The 26497-nt window shown below is 35.7% G+C and overlaps 1 long non-coding RNA gene across 6 annotated transcripts; it reads right to left on the bottom strand.

Moving 5' to 3' along the window:
* Positions 1-50: 50 nt before the first annotated feature.
* LOC140055078 (uncharacterized) lies at positions 51-4561 on the bottom strand. Of its 6 annotated transcripts, none has more exons than XR_011846616.1 (6): positions 4480-4561; positions 3613-3689; positions 2117-2177; positions 1769-1840; positions 673-732; positions 51-410 (listed from the first exon to the last, which is right to left on the bottom strand). It is a non-coding gene; the product is annotated as an uncharacterized lncRNA (long non-coding RNA). The 6 variants fall into 6 exon arrangements; XR_011846612.1 differs by having other exon boundaries at positions 4406-4490; XR_011846614.1 differs by lacking the exon at positions 4480-4561 and adding an exon at positions 4438-4478.
* Between the last annotated feature and the right edge of the window lie 21936 nt (positions 4562-26497).

Raw genomic sequence — 26497 nt, 5'->3', positions numbered from 1 at the left:
TGTAATAATGCATTGCTCTGTTGCAAAATATACTCTCAAGAAACTAGGAGTGTTGTATACATTTTATTGCAATACCATATAAATCAATAGTAACAACAAGACGTGTAATTTATTGTATTGTTAATTGATAAAACAAAATATTAATTTGTACTATAAATATCTAAAACATCTCTGCGAAATACAAAATTATTTTATTAACAGTAATTTCTTTGTCACACTAAAATATCACATACCACTAAAATTATTTGATATTTATTTTTGAAATGTTTATTTGATAATGCTTTTTCATAATTAAGGAATATTTTTAGGTGCTAAATTCTGTCTTGGACGGGTGATGGCATTTCATCCTCAAACCATATTTCTTCATATGTCTGTTTATGTATTCACACGACACAATCCTGTATTTTATCCTGTAACAATAAATACAACTGTAATTACATGATCACCGAAACAACACATTAATAACATACAACATAACATAAAATGATTAGTAAAAATGATAATGTTAAAGAAACCAACTATTTAATTGTGTAAAATAATATGCCATGTACAATGTTGCCGTTGCAACTAAATAAAAACACAGAAATGAATACAAGTGTATCTACACATTAACACAAACAGTGGATAGGGGAAAATCTGGCTTTGTACTAGGCTGCTGTATTGTAGACTTACTTTTAATCTGCACAAAAATATCCCCATCCTCATGATATTTCATATGGACCACTACTGTAGCTTTAAAGATTGATTGAAAATAATTGTTAAACATATCAGCCTTTTGTTAAGCATCTCAGCTTAAAAACAGAAGTACCTCCAAGATTTAAGGCTGACGGTTAAGAGTAATTAGATTTATAAGACTTCTTCATCCAAGACCAAAATTTGTTGTTGTTACATTTCATTTCATTAGCAAGTGCTTGTAAGTAAGAGTAGTACTTGCTCCTACAAAGGTTTTTTGAAATTTGCAAGAGCAGTAATACAGAATCAGTAAGATACTTCTTCTTGAATTTAAGGATTTTTCTTTGGACTTAACACTAGCAAAAAGTTCAGCATCAAACAATGGAGGTAGCTTCCTACGAGGTTTATACATAGGAACAAGATCGCAAGCAGTAGCTAAAACAAAATCATAGAAAAGGTCACACAGATTCATCAACATTATTGCACAATTCCAAGAGAATACACGGTATATGATACAAAGTATCAATTCAGTCAGCATTATTTAGAAGGTCACACAGATTCATCAACATTATTGCACAATTCCAAGAGAATACACGGTATATGATACAAAGTATCAATTCAGTCAGCATTATTTAGTCTTTAAAAATTGAAAATTATTCAAAATGATCAACATCACGTATGCTATTACAATATGTATAAGTACGGTTAAAGAAGAATGATCAGAATTAAAAATGTCATCATTACAATTAACACTATTAGAAATATCCTTATTGCAACAAATCAGGTCTAAAACATAAGTAGGTTCTTTATTAATTACATTGAAAAAAACCAAAAAGGATTAAAAACAGAGTCCAAGAAACTTAAAATCGACAGCTAGTAGACAAACCATGTAATCATTATGTTAGTTAATATGTACAGCAAGTTGCACTGGCAATGCAACAAATAGAAAACACTGGCATCAATACCAATACAACTACACAGTACAAACAGTGAATAGAGGCAAATTGGGCTGTCTACCTGACTGTGCACAATACCACAAAGTGAATAAGTGCAAATTTGGCTTTAAACTAGACTGTGCTGTAGACTCATAACTTACTTTTAATGTGCACAATATCAACATCCTCATGACATTTCTATGGGAATTTTTTCCAATAGCATGCATGACAACCTGTGGATAGAAGCACAATGACTGATTAGGACATATTTCTTAGTTAAATCATGGACCTATAAATTAGATTAATTTATAGGTCCATGGTTAAATTATGAAGTTAAAATAGACAGCTAGTAGTAGACAAATCATCTAATGATATTATGTTAGTTGATATGCTATGTAGGCCTACATCAAGTTGTACTGGCAATGCCACTAATATAAAACTACAAAGCACAAACAGTGAATAGAGGCAAATTTGGCTGTACATGGCTGTTTAGTAAAATCACAACTTACTTTTAATATCAACATCCTCATGATATTTCTCTGGAAATGCTGCAAGTTCAATAGGAACAAACTGTGGACAGAAACAAAATGATAATGCCTAATTAAGACATGTTTAGTAATTAAACTATGAAGTCTAAAATAGACAGCTAGTAGACTAGTATTTTAGAGCTAGTATTTTATCTTCAACAAGTTGTACTGAAAATGCAACTAATATTAAAAACCCAGCAATTTATAGCTTGTTGACAAACCATCTAATCATTTTGTTAGTTACATGGCATGTACAAAAAGTTGTACTGGCATTGTACTAATATAAAATAAAACTCTCAGGTACAGTTACAATGATATACTGTAAAATCTTTTATTTTCATGGCACTAAATTTTTGCAATATCATGATTTCAAGCATTTCGCCATTTTGATTTTTATAGTGGAGCCTTTTTCGTCCATAAGTTTTTCAACATACACTTAATAATTGTAGCAAAACCATAATGCTAAGTTTTAACCAAAATATTTTGCTTAGATTAAAATTGTTATTTGGCTAGGGCTAGCTTAGCAGCCATAGCCTGCCTAGTTTTCAAAGCATTTTAGTTAAAATTTTACTCACTATGCCTAGGCCTATGCTGGTATAATATTCATAACAATACAGTATTTCCCTCGATTTGTTTTAAAAACTACACATCAACCCTACCATATATATTAACTGTCAATAATTACTGTTTAACAAGAGGTCAAACTATAGCCTGAGAACACATCAACACGGTATCGGCTAAATTTATGATTCTTTAACTCGCTTCTTTTTTTCAGAATACCTTTTTTTCAGATTTTCATTACACGTAATCTGTGTATTTTTAGCGTGTTAAACATAACTGTAACCTCAAAAGGTTTAGCAGAAAGCCTTAGCAGCAAGTAAGTTGGTAGGTCTAACAAATGTTCCATACATTTAAATGTTAAATCAGATTATGTGAATCAAATTTGCTGGCTTATAATTAAACACGATAGTTGACATCAGACATCAGCCAACACGTAAGTTTGGCACGTGTAAACTTGGACACTGGGGAAAAACAGTAAAACTGTCATAACTTGTGAATGATTTTACTTACTTTACAAATTTCAAGAACATGAAGAATTTTCTGCCGGTGTGTTACCAGCAGACATGACTGGCAGAAATATACTTTGGACCACAGTCCAAACATAAAAAAAAATGTTCATTATTAAAATCTGCACCACATGAACTGTGGGCCCGCCGGCCCATCATCTTCAGTTTTGGGTCAGTCATAGGCGTTGGGCACAATAGTCTTACCGTTGGGTCTGATAGTTCTAATGTTTAGCTGGGCTTGGTTGTTTTATATTCTGGTTTGAAAATCTTTTTCAATATTTTAAATAACCAATATTCCATGATCAACTGTTTTATGAGTTCTTATACAGTACCTACTTTTCGACATGCCATGGATAATAAAGAGAGAAACAACTTAAATTTATCGTTATAATAATAATATTCATTTTTTACCTAATTTACATTTGCAATCTTCAATTTAGTTGAGTACTGCGTTTATTTATAACATCATTTGACCTCATTTTTCAAAACTGAGGGGAAAAAAAATGTGCAAATTTGTTTAATACAGTAGTACAAATAATCATCTGTTTTATAAAATGTTGTTATTATGAATGAACTGATTGTCTTTTCCCATTTAAAAAAACAAATTTGCGGCCCAAACGTCCTGAATTAGTACATTAATTAGTTTGTCATGATCGTCTTGAAATGACCCTCATCATCTGTGAACCTAATTATTAGTTTGACAACCGGCTATGCTTAGCTACTAGCATAGGTTTAATAGGATCCGTTACGAGTAAGCCAAATAATTAGGTACTGGTTGATTTGGGTACGGGTTAGCCAAAGTGAGTACGAGTTGACCAATTTGGCCCTTGTTGGGTACGAGTTGGCATCCGGGTACGAGTTGGTTTGGATACGGGTTCACCAGCATCCTTCCTACTAACCTTTTTGGGGCTATGGCATAGGGCCTGTGGTAGGCGAGAGGGTCTAGTAGGCTAGGCCTGGCCTACCTACCTAAACAAGGCCCAAAGGCCCTAGACTAGGCCTAGCCTAGCTAGGCTATATAGGCTAGTAGTAGTACTAAACTAGGCTAGCCTAGTAGACTAAGACTATCTAGGGGATTCTAGAGAGCTATCATAACCTACTACCAGATGGTCAGTTTATTCAATATTTAATGTACATTTAATAGAATTTTAAGGGACAAAGACAACCAAGTAGGAATTGATCAAGCAGATAGATCCTAACTAACATTGGTACGAATGAGGGACGAATTGACCAGACCGATTCAATCCAGCAATTGATCTAGGTGCACACGGCACGTACGTAATGTGGTAGCTGGTTGATGGCCAGCAGGCGCGACAACTTGTTAACACAGTTTTACATCGCTATAATATACAATATCTACTATACAATTAAGTTTTAATATAACTAAGCTTATATAATATTATAGGCAGGATAATGCATCACTTGATATTTTTTATACTTAATTTAAATAGTTTATACGTAAGTATTATTTTTAATTTATGTCAAAAGATGACCTTTTGATACGCGATTTTTAAAATAAAATATCACTTAATCTGTCAATAAAAAATTAATAGATATAATATGTCAGGCAAGTAAAAAAATATAATAATGCATTTAATAAAAGTGTAAATGAAATGTCCATGCAACTGATATTACAATATATTAACAAATATGATCAAAATAATATCAATTGAAATTATTCATTCAGTCTGCTGGTTGCCGGCGGACAATTTCACATTAGATGAATGAAGTTTTACAGTAGTACAGTACTGGGACATGCAACAGTGACACATGCGTGATATGGATGGGCCTGTTATCGTCGCTTGACATGGAACAGCGCAGCAGTTTCTTGTTGTTAGACATGAACCGTACGAGAATCGGGTGACACAGATTGTTCTCGAATACACAGTAATTTCAGCGTAAAAAAACTGGCAATTTAAAATGTACGTACCGCCGCAGGACTATAATACATTGTCGTTTACAGAAACGAATACATAGACAATGATTTATGTACTCAACTGAAATTAGCACCATGGGAATTACTTCCGAAAAAGAAACTTGAGTCTAAATTTGTTATTTGGACTCATTTAAACAAGCCCAATTTGTGTTTTGTATGTAACATTAGGGGTGAGGGATGGGGAAGGGGATGGGTACAAAGAGGAACAATTTTTAAATATATTTTTATCCACTCAGTAACCAAATATTTGTTTCATGTTTTATAGGCCTATAAATAATATACCTATCACTAAAATACAGTAAAACACTTGCGATTTAATACCATGTTAAAACTGTCACTGTCATTAACTACTGAATAAAGCATAAACTTGAACATAAATGTAAGCAAAGGTTTTTTGTTTTTAAATGAGTGTACATATGGTCCTGATCACACACAGAAAATCAACCCTCTGAAATCTGATGCCTTCATATGCAAATTAGCATAAATATGCAAATTAGGTTGAAACATCCTATCTCGGTAACTACTAGGCCTATTTCAGCGATTTTAAACTACTCAGAAGACCCATATTCATATTTACTATAATGGAAACATTTGACCAAAAATGACCGGAAACCATTATTTTGACCTTTGACCCATCATCTTTACCGAATTCATATCTCGGTAAAGGCAGGTCATATAAAGTCATGGTTGGTCTTAAATTACTCAGAGCATGCATATTTATATTTCCAATTTCAATTCAATTCAATTCAATTTAATTCACATTTATTTACTCATCGTTTATAAATACAATTTCATAATATAAAAGCAATGAGCAATTTGCATAATTAGCATAAACAAAATGGCTGCTGGACGTAGTGAGATCATTCTGGTGTCAAATTGTTCACAATGTATACATTTATGTTAGCTCTAACAGAAATTTCTTTGTAAAATTGACCGGAAATACCATTTTTAGCAATTTTGACATTTGACCTCTTTTCGCTATATCTAAGTAACGGCAGGTAGGAGAGAATTAAAAATAGGTTCAAATTGTTCCCAAAATATACATTTATATTCAGTTTAACAGATGATATTGCTTGAAAATGACCGGAAGTTTAGTTATTGACCTTTGACATAATTTAATACGTTTATTCTATATTATAATAACATAAATTATTAAATATTTCTCGTAGGGAGCCAATTTTGGTGTAAAATTGTTCACAATATATATGTTTATACTTGTCATAGTGCAACATGTTTTCCAAATGTGACCGGAACATGCATTTTTTGGTGTATTAGCATTTGACCCGCTTTTCTCATCTAAATAACGACATGGCGTAGAGAGTTGAAAATAGGCGCACATTGTTTATAATAATATATCTTATATACTTATATTCACTCTAATGGATTATAATGTTTGAAAAATAACTTGTGTGATTAGTGACCTTGTAATACTATAGAACCTATTGATGGATTGACCTATTGACTGTAACACTTTGGTACTGTATGAAGAGCCCACATCGAAAATAATTATGTACAGGAAAGGGTACCTTCTCCATATGAAGGAACCTATAAAGTTTTCCCGAATAATCTCGCATGCCATATGGGATCCTTTTGGGATTGGATCTTTTCTGTTCTGTATGGGTCATACTGGCTCTGTAATGGAAATGGGTAAAACATTTGGTCCCAATAAGTTGGCCCATACAGGAAAGAGTTGCCTGTACACAAAGGATTCTAAAATAACCCATGTGGATTTGTCCGAATGAACCCTCTAAGGACCCTTTTGGGATTTCTATGTGGTGTGCTACATAAGGCCCTGTATTAGAAATTAATATGGGGTAAATAGTTCATAGATGAACTATGGAATAAAATTAAATGTGCACCCCCAAGCTTTAAAAAACATTTATGGATTTATGGATGGAAATGAACCCAAAGGGCCGATCCTTCATGGACCTTTCGGGGTTCTCTATGTGGGGCTACAAGATACCCTATATTGGAAATACTGTATGTGGGGTGAAAATGTGGGTTCATAGATAATCTGAAAAAAAGGAACATTTATGGATTTGACTCCATGGATGGACATTCAGCCCCATAATGGAAATATAAGGGGTGACACTGTGGGTTCATATAGACAGGCGCGGCCCATGGAATAAAGCTGCCTGTGCACTCTCGATCCTTAAGGAAAATTTATGGATTTGCCCAAATTAACCCAAGGGCCGGTCCTCCATGGATGGACATTAAGCCCCATAATGGAAATTTAATGGGTGACACTGTGGGTTCATATAGACAGGCGCGGCCCATGGAATAAAGCTGCCTGTGCATTCTCGATCCTTAAAGGACAACTTGACCGAGGACCATGTTTTTACAACGTATTAGGGATGTACACATATAATTTCAGAACAATCGCGAGATTAAGGATATCGCCACACGTGCTCGCCGTTGCCGTAAATTGCTGTGATGTCATAGGTGCATCGCAAAATCTATTTAAGCCATGGGAAAAGCCTGTCTGTGCACCCTGTGATGGGTTTTTCACATGGAAGTGAGCCCTCTAGAGTAAAGGGGAGAGAGGAATAAAGATGGACGACAACTACAACGTGTTTTGTTATGTTCTTGTTGTTGGTTTCAGCCTGACGAGCGAGCCCGTAACAAATTGGGGGGTCATCCGGAAACAAAGTACGGAATTGTAGTTGTAGATCGAACTGATGGTAATTTTAGTTACTTATTCTAAGCTGGTTTTAGGTTTAGAGGCGTTTTATAACGAACGAGGTTTGGCGGTCGTCGAGCCAGTACACTGTGTTGTTGTTTTAGGCTTGTGTAGGCTTGCCTGTGATACTAGAAGTCGGTTTGGCTTTGATTTTAGGGGTCTAGTTATTGAGACCACGGCGCACGGTAGGTTTAATACTGTGTGGGCTTAACTTGGCAGGTAATTTATTACTGGTGCCTTAATTATCGTCATATTGGTTATTATTTTAACCTGTGTTTTTGTTTGTTTGTTTCAAATAGAAACTATGTCAGAAAGTGATTTTGACGAGGAATTTTTGGATAGAATGTCCATTGAGGTGGTAGCTCAGCTATCAGAGGAGCGTTTGCGACTCCTAGGTACTAGGGTTGGAGCATCTATAAATGTTTCCATGAATAAATATGACTTGATAAATGTGATTGGAAGTCATGTTGGTTTAATAGAGAGAAATGGCGAACCGCGATGACGTCACTCAAATTTCACCGAGTGGGTATAGATTGTAAACAAACCATTTCGCCACATGTTTTTGTATGGGAAATTCCGATGGGTTGAGTTAAAAAAGTAGGTAGAAAAGAACGTTTAAAACACACATAATAGCAGTATCTTTTTTTTTTTGCAACCCCTTAACAATTTTAATGTTATATGGGCAAATCTTAACATATTTTATTTTAATTTGGATTGAATTAAGACGCGTTTTTGTTATATACTGTACCCAGCTCTAGGCCCTAGATAGTTGGCCTGTATATGCTGTAGTACCTCGAGTACTCGAGCCTAGCACGGATTATCGGTTATTATAATAATAATAATAATAATCATAATAATAATAATATTGGAAATTCGTTATTGCATACTGTACTACTACTACTACTACTTTAGCTAGGGTGCTGCTAAGCCTCTCCTAGCTAGGTAGTAAGACTAAATAGAGCATCTCTAGTAGATGTAGGCCTAGCATTAGTTTCAGCTTGACAACTGCCATTTTGTTATGTGGCTAGTGATGCTTCCTTCCTGCAGGGGGCTATCGCCAGTAATGAATACTTGATAACACCATGTTATGCGCGATTTGAACGATTTGCGCAATTTGAAATTGCGCAAAAAAATCCTTGCGCAATTTGAAATTGCGCAAAGAATTCTTGCACAATTTAAAATTGCGCAAGGATTTTTTTGCGCAATTTCAAATTGCGCAATCAACTTGCGCAATTTCAAATTGCGCAAGAAAATCTTTGCGCAATTTTAAATTGCGCTGCACAATTTGTAAATTGCGCAAGATAGTTCTTGCGCAATATGACACCTTTGCGCAATTTGAAAACGAACTGTAAATTTTCAAATTGCGCAACAAAATTCTACCAGACAATCGGTATTATAATAATTTATTGGAAACTAAATAACTCAAAATAAAACATAATAAATGCGAAGATGTGTGTAATAAATACATAACTATTATTATTACAATTAAATAATATTATCACTGTAACTTGAAATAAATCAAAATAAATGTAAAAATTAAGTTTTTAATATTAGTTTAAGCTAACCTAGTCAGTATCAGTAGTCCAGACCCTAGCTAGGCTAGAGTAGTATAGCCGGCCGCCCGCGCCGCGCCCGCCTGGTGGAACACCACCGCTTCGTTTTCCTTCGTCGGTTCTTCGACGGTATGCTAACTTATAACAATATTTGCACTACTAAAATAAGAAAATGCAAATATTTATCTTTAATTTTGAATCATTCTTAGAAATTACTATAAAAATATGGGTATGCATGATTTCACAATCTGTCGAAAAACCTTGCGCAATTTGCAGATTACTTGCGCAATTTAATACGTTGCTTGCGCAATTTGAAACACATGTTTCAATTCAAATTGCGCAAGGATTTTTTTTGCGCAATTTCAAATTGCGCAAATCGTTCAAATCGCGCATAACACACCATTCTACTATAATATTATAGGCCTAGTCTAATGTAGACCTACAGATATGAGATATTTTTAGGAATATGATTGTGAATGATGGATGACTTTTATACATAACAAGAATTATGAGCGTTACAGCAACAACATTGGTTAGACGACGCCATATTCACGTGTATAAACATAGGAAATGTGCCGCCCTCAACGGTTTGTTATGATTTTATACCCACTCGGATTTTAGACGCCGGTTCGCCATTTCTCTCTATTACTCATGAATCCGTTAAAACTGCGGGGAATGAGGTCGAGTTGGCTAGAATCGAGTTGGAACGTGAAAAATTAATTTTTGAAAGAAGAAAAATAGAGATTCTAGAGATGCAAACTCAAAGAGAAATGGAAAAAGAAAACATGAGTTTGAGTTAAGGAAATTAGAATTAGCTAACCAAATGGGTCACACACGGGTTTTTACACCTAATTATTCAGAGATTACTCAGAATATTAAATGGGTTCCCAAGTTTAATGAAGACGAGGTAGAGACATTTTTTTTAGCTTTTGAGAAAATTGCTAATAGATTAAAGTGGCCTGCTAGACACTGGACTGTGTTGTTACAAACTGCTCTTGTGGGTAAAGCCCAAGCGGTATTTTCTGCATTGGCTGATGATCAATGTGAAAGCTATGATGCGGTTAAAACTGCTGTTTTGTCAGCTTATGAGTTAGTTCCAGAGCCGTATCGTCAGAAATTTAGGAACTTAGGTAAACCTTATGATCAAACGTTTACAGAATTTGCACGTAAGAAGCAGATTCTTTTTGATAGATGGTGTAGTTCGGAAGGAGTAAACGGTGAATTTGGAAAGCTTCGTGAGCTTATGTTAGTTGAGGAGTTTAAATCTTGTTCCCCTACTGAAGTTCGTACGCATCTAGAGGAACAGAAAGTGGATAATTTAATGAAAGCGGCTTCTGTTGCCGATAATTATGTGCTCACGCACAAGGTAGTGAATACCAAATCGGTTTCCAAATCTGTTGATTCTAAGGTCCAAAGTCAGAAAACTACAGTTAATAGTAGTAGTAACTACTTATTCGTTCATTCATTTATTCCTTCCCCGAAACCTTGACTCAGAAATACCGGGATGGTGTCCGGCGGGCGATTTTTTTTTTCGTACATAAGTTGGGGACCCCCTCATGAAACGTCACAAAATAATCAGTTAAATTTTCTTGTTCCGTGTCGTGTGCACGCAAGCGTATAGCAACAAGAAGTGATTACAGTTTACACAAGTGCGGTACGATTCTAGGCCTATCTCCGCTGTGGTTGCCGCGTGCGATTTCATAATAGAATAGCGGCGTTTTGTGTGGATTGTCGAAATAATCAGCCTTTAGTTTATGGTGTTTTTAATTTATTACTAAAGAATTACGTGTTAAAATTATAGTTTCTATTGATACTATTAGGCCTAATTACTAGTCTCTAAACCCATGTCTATTCTATAGTAGCTGTGTTGGTGGTGTGTGTGACGTGTGTGTTAGTTAGGTATGACACAGTCCGAGTAATAAGTCAGCAAAATTAAACAATAAACATTACACAAAAATACATTTTTTATTCTCGTGGGTCTAATCTTCCCATCTCATGTGTTCATATACGCGCATTTTTAAAGTTCCTTTGAGTACATGCATATTGTTTGATAATAAAATAGCAGAATTAAAAAAATACAGTACACAAATTATACACATTCTTTATTCTTGTGGGTCTAAGCTTTCTTTGGGCTATGTCCAATTACTACTTAGTTTAATGTCTTGCCTAGCTGTCGATTAGCCTCGACACGTTTTGGATAGTGGACGTGTGTGTGAAGAAGAGTGCGCGAAGGCAATCACGTGAATTGACCTAGAATCCTAGGCCTATTGTAGATAGAATCGTATCGCAGTTGTGTAATCACTTCTTGTTGCTATACGCTTGGGTGCACACGGAACAACAAATTTAACTGATGAATTATTCATGTTTATTTTGTGACGTTTCATTAGGGGTCCCCAACTTATGTACGAAAAAAAAAATCGCGTCCGGCGGGGGATAGTTTAACCCTAGCTTAAGTTGTGCATGCTTCATTTACTCTCTATTCTTAATTCTGGCCCCGAAACCTTGACTCAGAAATACCGGGATGGTGTCCGGCGGGAGATAGTTTTACCTTAGTTAAGCATATTTTTTTTTCACATTATTGATTGTCTCCATCCCCGAAACCTCGACTAAGAAATACCGGAATGGTGTCCGGCGGGGGATAGTTTATTACCATTAGTTAAGGTCCTATGTAAAGCACCTAGAGGGGTCAGTGATCCATTAGGCGCTATATAAATACTGTTTATTATTATTATTATTATTAGTAAATTTGTCAGAACTTGTTTTTACTGCAAGAAAAAGGGTCATATAAAGGCAGATTGCTGGCTGTTTCAAAGCAAAGCTAAAGGGGATAATAAGAAACCCCAATCACTTCCAAACACGTTAGTAAATACAGTCCCGTTGGAAGTGACAGAGAGTCATGACGTTGATGAAAGTGAGAAGTTGATCCAATCTTCAGGTCCGGAAAAAGTGCGAAAGCTATTTAAGCCTTTCCTCTCTAATGGTTCTGTAGCATTGATCAACGATGTGAATCTGAGTAAAGTTCGTGTCTTAAGAGACACAGGGGCGTCACAATCCCTGATAATAGAATCGGCATTGTCATTTTCAAACGAGTCTTCTGCTGGAGCAAGTGTGCTCATTCAAGGTGTTGAAGGGGGTTATAAGGAAGTCCCACTTCATGTAATTCGGATTGAAACAGATATTGTTAGCGGAGATTTTGTTGTCGGTGTCGTTCCGAGTCTTCCAGTATGGGGTGTCACACTCCTTTTGGGGAATGATTTGGCCGGAGACAGAGTGACAGTAGAACCGGTTGTGTGCAAGACTCCTGTTGAAGACGAAAGCACGGTGTGTTTAGAGAAAGAATTATCACATGTGTTTCCATCGTGTGCGGTGACGCGATCTATGGCAAATAAAACCATAGATGAGGATGACAGTATTGACTTATGTGATAGTTTTTACGGAGACATTACGGATCGCGTTTCCCAAGAGGCTGTCTGCTCAGGTCCCGAGTCACACACTGCCCAAGCTGAACAACAGCACCCAAAAGAGGAAATGTCTATTGTTCCTGTTTGTTATTATATAAAGGATGGTATACTTATGCGTAAGTGGAGGCCACCAGATATTCCAAGTAGTGAGGTTTGGAATGAGATTCACCAGATAGTTATTCCTAGTGGATACCGTGAGGATATTATTGGTATTGCGCATGATGATCCTCTTTCAGGTAATTTAGGTGTCAATAAAACGGTAGACAAAATTCTCAGGCATTTCTTTTGGCCAGGTCTTAGAAAAGATGTGTCTAACTATTGTAAATCCTGTCATGCGTGTCAGGTAGTGGGGAAGCCTAATCAAAAGGTTCCAGTAGCCCCACTTAAGCCTATTCCGGCATTCGGTGAACCATTTTCAAGAGTTAGTGTTGATTGTGTGGGACCATTACCACGTACTAAAAATGGAAATGAGTATCTATTAACAATAATGTGTGCATCAAGTAGGTTTCCAGAAGCGATTCCTCTTAGGCGTATTACAGCTAAGAATGTAGTTCAAGCATTGGTGAAATTCTTTACATGGGTAGGATTGCCTAAAGCTGTTCAGTCCAATCAAGGATCAACATTCATGTCAAAGATATTTAAACAAGTCTTAGAGCAGTTAGGTGTTGCCCATATAAGTTCAAGTGCTTACCATCCACAGTCTCAAAGGGCACTTGAGAGATTTCATCAAACACTTAAGAATATGATTAAAACCTATTGTTTTCAATGTGAAAAGGAATGGGATGAGGGAGTTCCCTTATTGTTATTCGCTGTTCGTGAAAAAGTGCAAGAGTCCTTAGGGTTTAGCCCATTTGAGTTGGTGTATGGTCATTCGGTCCGAGGCCCTCTTAAAATAGTCAAAGAAAGGCTGTTAGGGAATGCAGAAGAGTCTGTATCGATACTAGATTATGTGTCTGAATTTCGTGATCGATTAAATCGTGCTCGTGAGATGGCTAGAAAGAATCTTGTGAAGGCTCAGGGTAAAATTAAAAGATTGTTTGATAGGAAATCAGAAAAGAGAAGCTTTAATTCAGGTGATGAAGTGTTAGTTATGTTGCCTCTTCCCAGTCAACCATTATCTGCAAGATTTGCTGGTCCTTACAAAGTATTAGAAAGAATAGGAGAAGTTGACTATGTGTTAGATACTCCAGATAGGCGTAAAAAGAAGCGACTGAGTCATATAAACATGTTGAAACCATACACAGCGAGAAATAATAGTGATACCTGTACGTCAACACCAGTTACGTGTGTTGTTGAAGAGAATTCTGAAGAGTTTGGGGATCCTGATACATGTGTTAAGTTCAGTAATTCAGATGTCCTTGCAAACATTGAAGAAAAAGTTAGTCATTTATCTCGTGATCGTAAGGTTGAAATTGTTAGTTTGATATATGGAAATCTGCAGTTGTTTTTGGATGTTCCAGGTCGAACGAACTTAGTGGAGCATGACGTTAAGACAGCTGATTGTTCACCAATAAAACAAAATCCATATAGAACAAATCCGTTCAAGATGAAGATATTACAAAATGAGATTGATTACATGATTAAGAATGATATAATCGAGCCTAGTTGCAGTGCTTGGAGTTCTCCATATATATTAGTTCCGAAGCCAGATAAATCGTATCGTTTTTGTACTGATTATCGGAAGGTTAATGCTAAATCTACTGCAGATTCATATCCCATACCGAGGATAGACGACTGTATTGATCGTGTGGGTAGTGCTAAGTTTGTCAGTAAATTTGATCTTCTAAAGGGTTACTGGCAAATTCCTTTAACAGAGCGTGCGAAAGAAGTGTCAGCTTTTGTAACTCCTATGGGTCTTTATCAGTATAAGGTCATGCCTTTCGGTTTAAAAAACGCACCAGCCACGTTCCAGAGATTGGTTAATGGTATAATTTCAGGGTTGGAGGGCTGTGAAGCTTATATAGACGATTTGGTTGTTTATAGTGATACATGGGATGTCCATGTGCAGAGAATTAAGGCATTGTTTGACAGGTTGACAGCTGCAAAGTTGACAGTAAATTTGGTGAAAAGCGAGTTTTCATGTCCAGAAATTGTGTTCTTAGGTCATAAAGTTGGTTGCGGAAAAGTAAAACCATTAAGTGCTAAGATTAAGGCAGTCTGTGATTTCCCAGTTCCAAAGAGTAAGCGGGAGTTAATGCGGTTCCTGGGAATGGCTGGGTTTTATCGACGTTTTTGCAGAAGTTTCTCAACGCTTGTAGCTCCATTAACGAATCTACTGAAAAAGAATGCGAGCTTTGTGTGGTTGGAGGAATGCAATAATGCGTTCATTAAAGTTAAAGCGATGGTTATCAAACGAACCGGTGTTGATGGCTCCACAATTTGATAAACAGTTCTCGTTAATGATTGATGCCAGTGATGTTGGTTCTGGTGCTGTGTTGGTGCAAACAGACGAGAATGGTGTTGACAAGCCTGTGTGTTTCTACTCGAGAAAATTCAACCAGCATGAGAAGCGTTATTCTACTGTTGAGAAGGAAACATTAGCTTTGATGTCAGCGTTAAAGCACTTTGAAGTGTATCTTGGATCTACTCCGTTTCCAATTGTAGTTTGGACTGACCACAACCCATTAACGTTCTTGGCAAGAATGAAGGACAAGAATCAACGCTTGTTGAGATGGAGTTTGGCATTTCAAGAAATGAATCTGGAAATTCATCATGTCAGAGGAAAAGACAATGTTGTAGCTGACGCTTTGTCAAGAGTTTAGATAAAACATGCATGAAATGATTGTAAAAGTTTTGTTGATTTTAAGAGTGTTTATTTAATTATAATATGTTAGTTGTGATAGAGTGATGCATAATGGCATACACGGATTTAAAGTAAAGTCATTAGAACTTGTGAAATTTTAAAGAAGCAGTTGAAGTAAATTCATATCAACGACCTGTTAAAATAACTACTGTATAAGAAAAGATTTAAGATGTTATAGTAAACAGTTATAAGTTTAATCATATCAAACTTTCTTTAAGTGGGGGTGTGTGATGGGTTTGTCACATGGAAGTGAGCCCTCTAGAGTAAAGGGGAGAGAGGAATAAAGACGGACGACAACTACAACGTGTTTTGTTATGTTCTTATTGTTGGTTTCAGCCTAACGAGCGAGCCCGTAACAACCCTCAATCCTTAAGGAACCCATATGGATTTGCCAAAATGAACCAAGGGTAACTTCTGGATTCTCTTTGAGCCGTACATTCCGTTTATGGGAGATACATGGATACCTGAATGAAATTGCTCAATTTTTTCTGAAAAACATTGTACTGTATAGTAGGTAGTATTCCCCTTCATAATTTACATATTCACCTGTTATGAACAGTTTATGATAATTTTTATGTTTGTATGGTGTGTGATCAGGACAACATGGCCATTCAATTAAAACCAAAAAACCTTTGCTTACATTTTTGTTCAAGTTTTCCATATTTATTGATTAAATGCAGTAGCCTATCATAGTCGATTGAAATAGTAAATGTAACGATACACCACTACGACGTTTATATTTTTTTTTGGGAATTATTAATTATTAATTAATACAAACTTTGAGAAGCAACTGTAATAGTAATAAAGTTAATTTGTATATATTATGTGTTTATAATCTAACAGTAGGGCCTACCCACACTCACAGTAATCAATTTTATTTACCTCCGCCAAGGAGGTATATGTAATCGGTGGCGTGTGTTTGTTATTTGGCAAAATAAAATTTTGCCAAGTATAGTATTTACTTTGTTTGTATGCATGTTTGTTTGTTAGCACGATAACGCCTACAGTTTTCAAATATCAATTTGAATTTTTGGGTGTAGATAGGTATATACTTTCAGACCATGCCTATTGAAAATCAACAAAATTGGTTTATTAATAACTTCACAAATAACAAAAATGATATTATTTTCAGACCGGCTAGTGTTAAAAGATTTTTGGACAAGAGGCAATGGTTATAATTTGTGATTTGTAATTTTAAAACATAACTTGATTTAATGTACCAGATTTTTAATACGACTAGTTTTAAAAAAACCTTTTTCTTTGAAAATCCACCCGCTTGTTTTTCGCGTTGCTGTTCCATTGTTAGTCAAATGAGGCTATTGTTAGTTTATAATTAGTTTTTTTAGTCACGTTTTATTTAATTCTGTGCATAGGTATATACTTGCTGTCAGAACATGCCTGTTGATTTTCAGGAAAATTGATATATTGGTCATGTCACAAAAGCTTATCTTCCATCGATATATTAAATAGCACACTCTGTATTCTTTTAACATGGACATTCTTTGACATGGACCTAAATATTAGTCGACTGGCCGAGCGGTTAAGCTTACTACATGGGTTAAGGCAGAGGCGCCGAAAATCGGCACAGCTTCAAAACACTCCTCTACCATTATTCTGGTCAATCTTGAGTTTAGAAAGGTCATTATTGCAATGCCGGGATTGTTTGTATTAAAAAGTATTTAAACAAATTATTAACACCAGCAGGCTTTTAACAATGTAAAGCTATTACATAAAGCAAACAAATTTATCTTTCAACATGCTCCCAATCAGTGGATATATTTTGCCAAGTACTTCACTCAGTTTCTGAGTGTTTTCATTTGTTTGTTAGCAGGATTACTCAAAAAGTAATTACAAGATCTTTACTAAAATGAATATACAGATAGATATGTGGTCAAGGACCATTCCATTAAATTTTGGGACCACTTTTTAGTATACTTTTCAGACCTGATACTGTTAAAAGATAGGACAGAATTTTTCAAAAGCCGGCTTGTAGTGAAATTAGCCTAAATCACAAACAGCATTAAGACACACACAAATATATATATATTTTTTTTTTACCGGAGAAATCTTATGTAGGAGAATTTTACAGTAGGCGGAGGTATGCACTCTCGGAGTGGCTTTCTAGTTTGTATATGTGTTTATATATCTAACAGTACCAAACACTTACAGTAAGACATTTTCGATTCAAATGGAGACCAAAAATAGTTAATACGTATTTACAGTATTGTCAAAGTATTGCAATACTATATCTTACGGTTTTAAGTTTATTCTCCAAGGGCCCATACATTTACCTTGTTACCAAGGGCTCATAAATTTACCTACTTGTGTTAAACCAAACTGGGAGACTGAGAGATTGGAATGTTCCATTCATCGGAAATCAATACATTTGTATAAACGTATATTCAACATTATTATGCTGTACTCGAGCTGTTCAACCGTTTTTCAGCTATTAAAACAATTATCGTAGGACGAGATAGGTAAATGCGAAGCATCCTCGTATTATGAAAGATGGACATCCATTAGTGTATAGCCTACCACGATCGGAAAACACCCTATTTGGGGCAAATCGTTGAACCTAAATTCGTTATAATTGTCAATGACTAATTATCTAACTCAATTTAATTAGTAAACAGGGTTACATCAGGTGGTTAAAATCAGTACCGAAAGTACGAACCAACTTTATATACCACCGAGTAAACACGCGATTTAGTGAATGTTGCCCTGTAATATGGTGGCGCTAGACCCCAATTTGCATACACACTTGAGTGGTGGCGTGCTAGGTATTACTGTATATAAAGGACGTGTTGTTTTGCCATTAAACACTTGTACTTATCGTAACTTACATGGTTGTCTCTCTGTCTCATTTCTTTCGTTTAACACCAGACTTTACATGGTGTCAGAAGTAGGATTACGTATCTTTACTTTTTTTTTAAACATAACCAGTGAAGACAAAACGCAACAATTAATAGCCGTTTCTGTGCATGCTAGGCCGAAATAAACACAACACAGCCAGCATACCACCACGGTAGTACAGCCGGTATTGTATATATCTCGTGTCAACAATGACTGAACACGTTCCACGTTTTGATTGGAGCTCGCCAAATGCGGCAGATTCGTTTAAGTTATTTCAACAACGTGTTGAATTATATTTCCAAGTCAAAGGTACAGACGCAGATCGACAAGTCCCTTTGATACTTCTTGCCGTAGGCGAAGAAGGTCTTCGCAGATATAATACATGGACATTAACGGAAGAGCAGCGAAAGGAGCCAGCTACTATTTTCAAGAAATTTCTTGAGCAATTAGAACCTTCAGAAAACTTTCGTATTTGTCGATTGAAGCTAAGGAAATACACACAAAAACAAGGGGAGTCGTTGGATGAGTTTATTAACCGATGCAAATTGCTTGCTCTGAAACGTGATTTTAACGATAGTGAATTGAATGAGCGATTGATAGAGCAGATAATTGCCAGTACTCCCATACCGGAATTACAGAAAGATCTAATGAACAAACCAAAAGGATTTAATGTTCAAGACGCGCTCAAACTTGGTCGGAGTTACGAAGCCTCCGCCGCCCATATAAGTGAACTACAATCTATGCATGGGCAAGGACAAATCGCTAACGTTTCATCACTATTCTACCAACAACAAAAATGTAGGAATTGTGGCACAGATCACCGTTTAGACCGTCAGGACTGTCCTGCTCGTGATGACGTATGTAGAGCATGTGGTAAGAATGGCCATTGGGCTAAGTTTTGTCTAACCAGTAAATTTAAAGATCATCGTAGTCGACCAAAATATAGAACTAATTATGCTCAAAACCACCAACGTTACCGACGGGGTCAATCCCCAAGACAACGGGGTGGATACCAACGCAACCGCCCTTATGGATATAATAGAAATGTACATTATTTGGAACAGTCTGAACAGACGCATACTGATGATAACGATACTGATTGCATGAATACGCAATTTGAATCATTTTCTTTCTCCTCTATACAAGTATCCAGTTTCTGTTTCCAAGACGGACCGAAACCCCGAGACGAAGCTTTCGCAAATCTCAAAGTAAAACTTGACGGCAGACCAGGCACGCATAACTTACAATTAAAAGTTGATACTGGCGCCACACTCACGTCATATTGCGAATTTTGGACAAAAAGTGTTTTGAGAGCGCTTTTGATTTAAACATTAGCGCGAGCCTATCTTACCGCTGAGAATTGTATTGAGAAACCCGAAGACTTCACGCGAGCGAGACGAACTGACTAAGAACATTATTACTATAGATTTTCACTTCATACACGCTTATTATTGAACAATAGTTAGTATAAATAACTGCTAGTTAATTAGAGACATTCGATGTTACTAAGAATACTAAAGAAATTACTTATAATACAAATTTAAAAGATTTATAACGATTCTAGTTTAGGTAACATTCGCCCATTAACAATGAAAACAAACAAATCCTGCGTAGGAAATCGCGGAACTCTAAAAAGTTTGTTTTAATATCACGCTAAAATTGTTTCCGAATTTTTAAATACATATTTGTAAATAGCATGTTAAATTTCAATATCTTTACTTTTAATCCTCAAAAAATCAAAATGTTGATATTTTTTAAAAGAATTTTATGATCATTTGAAATCGGGTATATTTACTTTCGATCGCGCTCCGCCGGTGCCCGAGTAGGTGTGTACGCGTCGCTTTTGCAGGCTCTATTCCCAGTAGCGAGTTTCGGTCGCGCTAACATAAGCAATGTTTTCTACATTTACATGCATTAGGGGTAAATTATGTTTAATTGTTTTTACCGCATAACAAAATTCCCAAATTTATTTCTTTTCTTGCCTAACCGTTTCTGTCACCCTAAAATCAAATACTTTAACTGCATAATTTTAAGCGACAATAACATACAAATAGGCCTACTATAATTTGATCACTTCTTCGCAATACTTTAAAGTTGTTGTATACAATTATTTTAAGAATATAAATAAAAACACACAGAAACTAATAAAATGGCAACTAATTGAAAAGTCAAACTCATTTATTTCATCAATTAAATATTTGAAAAAAATCAAATCAAGTAAGGTACTGCTGTGTAGGCCTTAAATATGATTATTGTATTTTTTAGTTTTAATTTGTATAATGGCCTAGGCCTAATAATATAGTACTAACAACATGTTTATTTCTAAAGGCAAGAATAACAAACAGCTTTATTTATTTACCTTCAATATTAAATCTATGAGAAACCTCAATTATGAGAATCATTTAAATTTCTGTCACCGTACATTTCATTATAATGAAAACCTTTAATTTAAAAGACATTTAATTAATAAGAGCTGGTCAAATTTTTTTGAATGTCAACATGCTGTCCATAAATAGCCGCTTTCAAGTGATGCACATGTTTTCTGGAGTCAGATCCTATAAAAAATATAGAAATATAAAAAGTATCTTAATTTAAATATGTATTTGAAAGATGGGCTAGAGGTATACTGCATGATAAATTAGGCTGAAAAACCTAACATGTGGTCCTAGGCCTACTACGAGGCCTAGCTTAATGTTTTAAATCCCATAAAACGTTTGAATTTAATACAAGTACAAAATCTAATTTATATAGAGTTGTAAAGTGTGGTACATTCAGTACATTAATTAAAATAAATGAGAATGGGGCCTAATATTAATAAATAAACATGTAAAAAATTGGCCTAAACGACTACGTGTGTATCTATACGCATTGATTAACACACAGTACGCGTTGGACCATCAAGGCTAGGCCCAGCTTCGCACAAACCACCGTTATACATGTGATTTGTTTACCTATTTAAATCGCCATTTAAAAAATACCTGAAAATATCAACATGCCCATTTTTTGTCAAACGAATATTTACATTACATAGTAACTTTTTATTTAGTCACTCGTTTACTCAAAAATTGAGGAATTTTTTTATGGTCTCGTAAAAATGTACAATATTATTATTGATAAAAACCGTATAAAATCTAACAAAAAGAAGAGCAAATTCAATGATTACCTGACACGATCATAACTGCTATCCTGTTCCAAAAACCAAGTCACATGCTTCTTCAACCCTTGCTTTAATTATTGTCATGAATTATTCATAAGGAACTATAATTTAAGGCTTTCAATTGGTTAAAAGAGTTTAACCCTATTAAAATTTTAAATTCACATCATTTCCGGGTGATGTTGTCGCGCTTCGATGAATCTCAGAAATCACAAATGACCGCTAGAGGGCTCACTACTTTTTGTCTAGTCTAAATGAATGTGGCGCACAAGCAAACACGCTCCCACTTAGAACATACCGTCACATGTTCCCGTACAATTTGAATACAAAAGGCTACCCACAACCAAATGCATTGGAAGCCACGCAGAACGTTTTGACGGCTTACAACGATACAAAAATAAAATGTTTTGGTACAACAAGAATACATTGCTGTTACGAGAACTCTACATGGTTGAATACCACATTTTTTGTTGTTGATGTTCCAGGCCCAGCTGTAATCGGTCTTCCAACATGCGAACAACTCCGCATTGTAACACTGCACTGTAATATCAACAACATACCAACCAAATACAATCCCGTAGTTAATAACATCGAAGAACTTATTAAACTTTACCCTGACCAGTTTGATCGTATTGGTGAATTCAAAACGATACACAAGCTTGTTGTTGATCCTAACGTTCCCAATCGAATGCATGCACCGAGACGTACACCTATTGCTTTAAAGGAAATGATAAAGGCTGAACTTTCAAAGATGGAGCAGTTAAATATCATAAAGCCAATTGAAGAGCCAACAGAGTGGGTAAGTTCACTAACGTATGTGACAAAAACAGATGGTAGCATTCGTGTTTGTTTGGACCCTAAATATTTAAACATGGCACTTGTCCGTCCGCAACACAGAATTCCGACACTTGAAGAAATAAATCATAGATTCGCCAACGCAAAGTTTTTTTCCAAACTCGATGCCAAAGCTGGTTATTGGTCAGTAAAGTTAGATCACGACAGCCAGAAACTTACCACTTTCCAAACACCCTTTGGACGCTATTGCTTCCAGCGTTTGCCTTTCGGATTGTCTGTGAGCCAGGATATATTTCAGCTTGAGATGGATCGAATCATTGGGAAAATGCAAAGGTGTTTGTGGAATTGCAGACGACATAGCAGTATTTGGTTCCACTGAACAAGAACATGATGCTAACCTGATTAACTTCATGAAAGTTGCAGAACAAACCGGCCTCGTTTTAAACTCGACCAAATGTCACATCAAACAAGATAATATAACATTCTTTGGTAACGTTTATACCAATAAGGGAATTAAACCAGACCCCAAGAAAGTTCAAGACTTAAGAGCTATGCCTGAGCCTACAAAAAAAAACAGAACTTCAACAATTTCTTGGAACTATGACTTACCTCTCGTGTTTCATTAAAGACTTCAGCACGAAAACAACAGTGTTGAGAGATCTACTTAAGAAGGACGTTGAGTTCCTTTGGGAAACACATCATGCAAAAGCATTTGAAGCTTTAAAACGCGAAGTTTCCGAAACAACGTTACTACAATATTATGATGTAAACAAACCTGTCATCCTTCAATGCGACGCAAGCATACGTGGATTAGGGGCAACACTGTTACAATATGATTGTAACGATCAACTCAAACCAATTACTTATGCAAGTAAAAGCCTTACAGACACTGAACAACGTTATGCATGTATCGAGCGAGAACTATTATCCATTGTATTTGGAGTACAACGATTTCACACCTTTTTATTTGGACGAAGTTTCCACGTTATTACGGATCATAAGCCATTGATAATGATAACAAATAAACACTAACATCTGCACCTCCTAGATTACAACGGATGCTGATCAGATTACAAGGATATAATTTTACTATTGAACATTTACCAGGAGTCAAAAATCAACTTGCCGATGGCTTATCACGTTTGCCTAATATGAATAATAATCAAATCATTGATTTGGATGTACGTGTTGATCTTGTTCGTTTCTCCACAAAAAAAGTAACTCAACTTCAACAACAAACCACCGAAAACCCAATCCTAAACCAACTTAAAGGCATCATCACCAATGGTTGGCCGGAAAACATCAAACAGTTACCAACAGATATGCGACCATATTGGAGTTACAGAGACGAGATGTCAACCGACAACGGCCTTGTGCTTAAAGCTCAACGCATCGTAATACCCTCAACTATGCAACGTGATATACTGCTACAATTACATACCGCCCACCTTGGTCAAGAAAAAACAAAACTACTTGCTAAGGACACTGTATTTTGGCCGAACATCAATAAAAACATTGACCAATTAGTTCAATCATGCTCTATATGTCAACAGCACCAACCATCACAAATGTCCGAGCCTCTCCTGCAACATGACATACCAACTAAACCATGGAGCGTACTTGGAGCTGATTTGTTTACGTTCGACGATCATCAATGGCTAATTATATCTGACTATTACTCGAAGTATCCGATCATTCGCAAACTACCTGAATCTAGTCCAAGCAGAGTCGTCATCGATGTTTTCAAGCAAGTATTTGGCAAACATGGCGTTCCATCTAAAGTTGTAAGCGATAATGGCCCGCATTTTTCCAGTTTCGTGTTCAAAGAATTTGCTAAAGCCTGGAGTTTCGATCATACAACTTCTTCACCCAGACGACCCCAAGGTAATGGGTACATCGAACGTCAAATACGGACGGTAAAATCAATATTAAAGAAAGCTAAACAATCGTCAACCGATTATGAACTTGCACTTCTTCACCAGTTAGTCAATCTCTTCCCAGTCCAGCTCAATTATTAATGGGAAGAAAATTGAAATGCAGTCTACCAACAAAGATAAGCCTAACCAACACCAATGACTCTGACAACACATCCGAGAAATACCAGTCAGTACGCCTGTACTACAAGAAGCAACCGTACCTAACAAACCTCTCAACCCAGACCCACAGGATAAACCAGATGTGAACAGAACTGAGATCGAACCAGAACAACCTATAATTCGTACAAGGTCCGGACGGGAAGTGAAAATCCCTGATCGATATAAACCATGATACGAACTACGACTACCTCAAAATTGTAACGATATTGCGAACATTTATAACTTAATTTTTTTTTTTTTACTGTATGATATTTTGCTAGTATGTTGTTTCAAGTTTGCTGTGAAGGGGATGTTGTTATATATTCTAAATGTTTATATTCTAAAAATCTAAAAAAAAACTTTCTATTTTTGTCGATAAGGGGGATGTAATATGGTGGCGCTAGACCCCAATTTGCATACACACCTGAGTGGTGGCGTGCTAGATATTACTGTATATAAAGGACGTGTTGTTTTGCCATTAAACACTTGTACTTATCGTAACTTACATGGTTGTCTCTCTGTCTCATTTCTTTCGTTTAACACCAGACTTTACAGCCCTTACGTAAATATATATATAGATTATTATAATATGATACTAAGGTCACTCATACAATCAATCACGTTTTGCTTTAAATAAACATTTAACTAAATAAATACTTAATTGGCTATTATAACGACCTCAAAAATCGGAGATAGCATAATGTATATGCTTTACCAAAGGTTACCGATAACAATTGGGGTAACTAACGCCCAGTAAACACCCGATGACATGCATACTTCTTAATCCTAATCATATTCCAGGAGCGAGACATTCACATGCAAAAAGGAAAAGAATTTGTATTGGTGTTGTTTGAGTTAAGAGAATAAAAAGTAAGTGTACACTTTATTTGAGAGGCCGACTAATGTAATGAAATTTAATTTTGTTTTTGTTGTTGCCAATTTTGTCTTTGGTGTGAAAACGTGTTTTTTTTTTGTAAAAGTTATATAAAAGGCATGGTTTTACGCTCCACTATTAGATCAAAAATACGATAAACTTTTAATATATTTCTTGTTTATTTTGATTGTATTGTTTTATGTATTTGTATTATTGTACGTTTGTAAAAGCGTCAATCCAAATAAAGAAGTTAATATTCTAAAAAAAATGTAAGGAGGTAAAATCCAAGATGACCGCCAATAATAATATAAATAATAATAAAATATATATAATAATATTAAATGTTAACATAAACATCATGCCATGAAAAGCAAACTGTAGGTTATAATCTTTTGTTTAGGGTGACTATATTTCTTAAAGACCCCTTCCCTACAATTTGTGACGTTTTGTGAAAATAATACATATATATTACTTTATTATTATTACTTTCCTTGAGAAACAATGCACTACCTAAGTATCTCGCGACGAATGACCTCGTGGACGGTCTTTAGGCATAGCCTAGCTAGGCTTAGTTTTGTAGGCCTAGCTGGTAGACATCGGTAATGTACGAACATCGTATGCTAGCTATATACCTAGCCTGATGTTGTATAGTTGCTGCATTAATTGTCTTTCTATTTTTGCCAGACTCCGTTGATACAAATTGGGGAAAATCGGTATTTTCGCTTTTGTTTTGGCCTCACGATCGATCGAAAAGTGGGTGAATTACAGAAGAAAAACTAAATATCAATCCGCGCGCAATGCATTTTGGAATTTATAGCGGGCCGCTATAATTATTAGAATCGACTTATTTTTTCATATTTTTAACCGTTTAAAGGCGAAAAAAGGTTATCGCAATTGGACCATATAGTATTATTTTTACATTAAATGTAGTTTGTGATCTTAAATTAGATCTAAAAAACGTAGGGAAGGGGTCTTTAACTAATAGAACCCAAGAATATCACCATACGTAATGAATGTTAACATGTACACTCTTAAACTCCTCTAACTAGTATAATACGATATGCTACTAAACTAAATAATTATTGGAAACATTCCAATTTAGTTCAACTGTA

Source organism: Antedon mediterranea, chromosome 7 (assembly GCF_964355755.1).
Source record: "Antedon mediterranea chromosome 7, ecAntMedi1.1, whole genome shotgun sequence".
NCBI classification, from domain to species: Eukaryota; Metazoa; Echinodermata; class Crinoidea; order Comatulida; family Antedonidae; genus Antedon; species Antedon mediterranea.
This window is presented reverse-complemented; position numbering and strand designations above follow the sequence as displayed.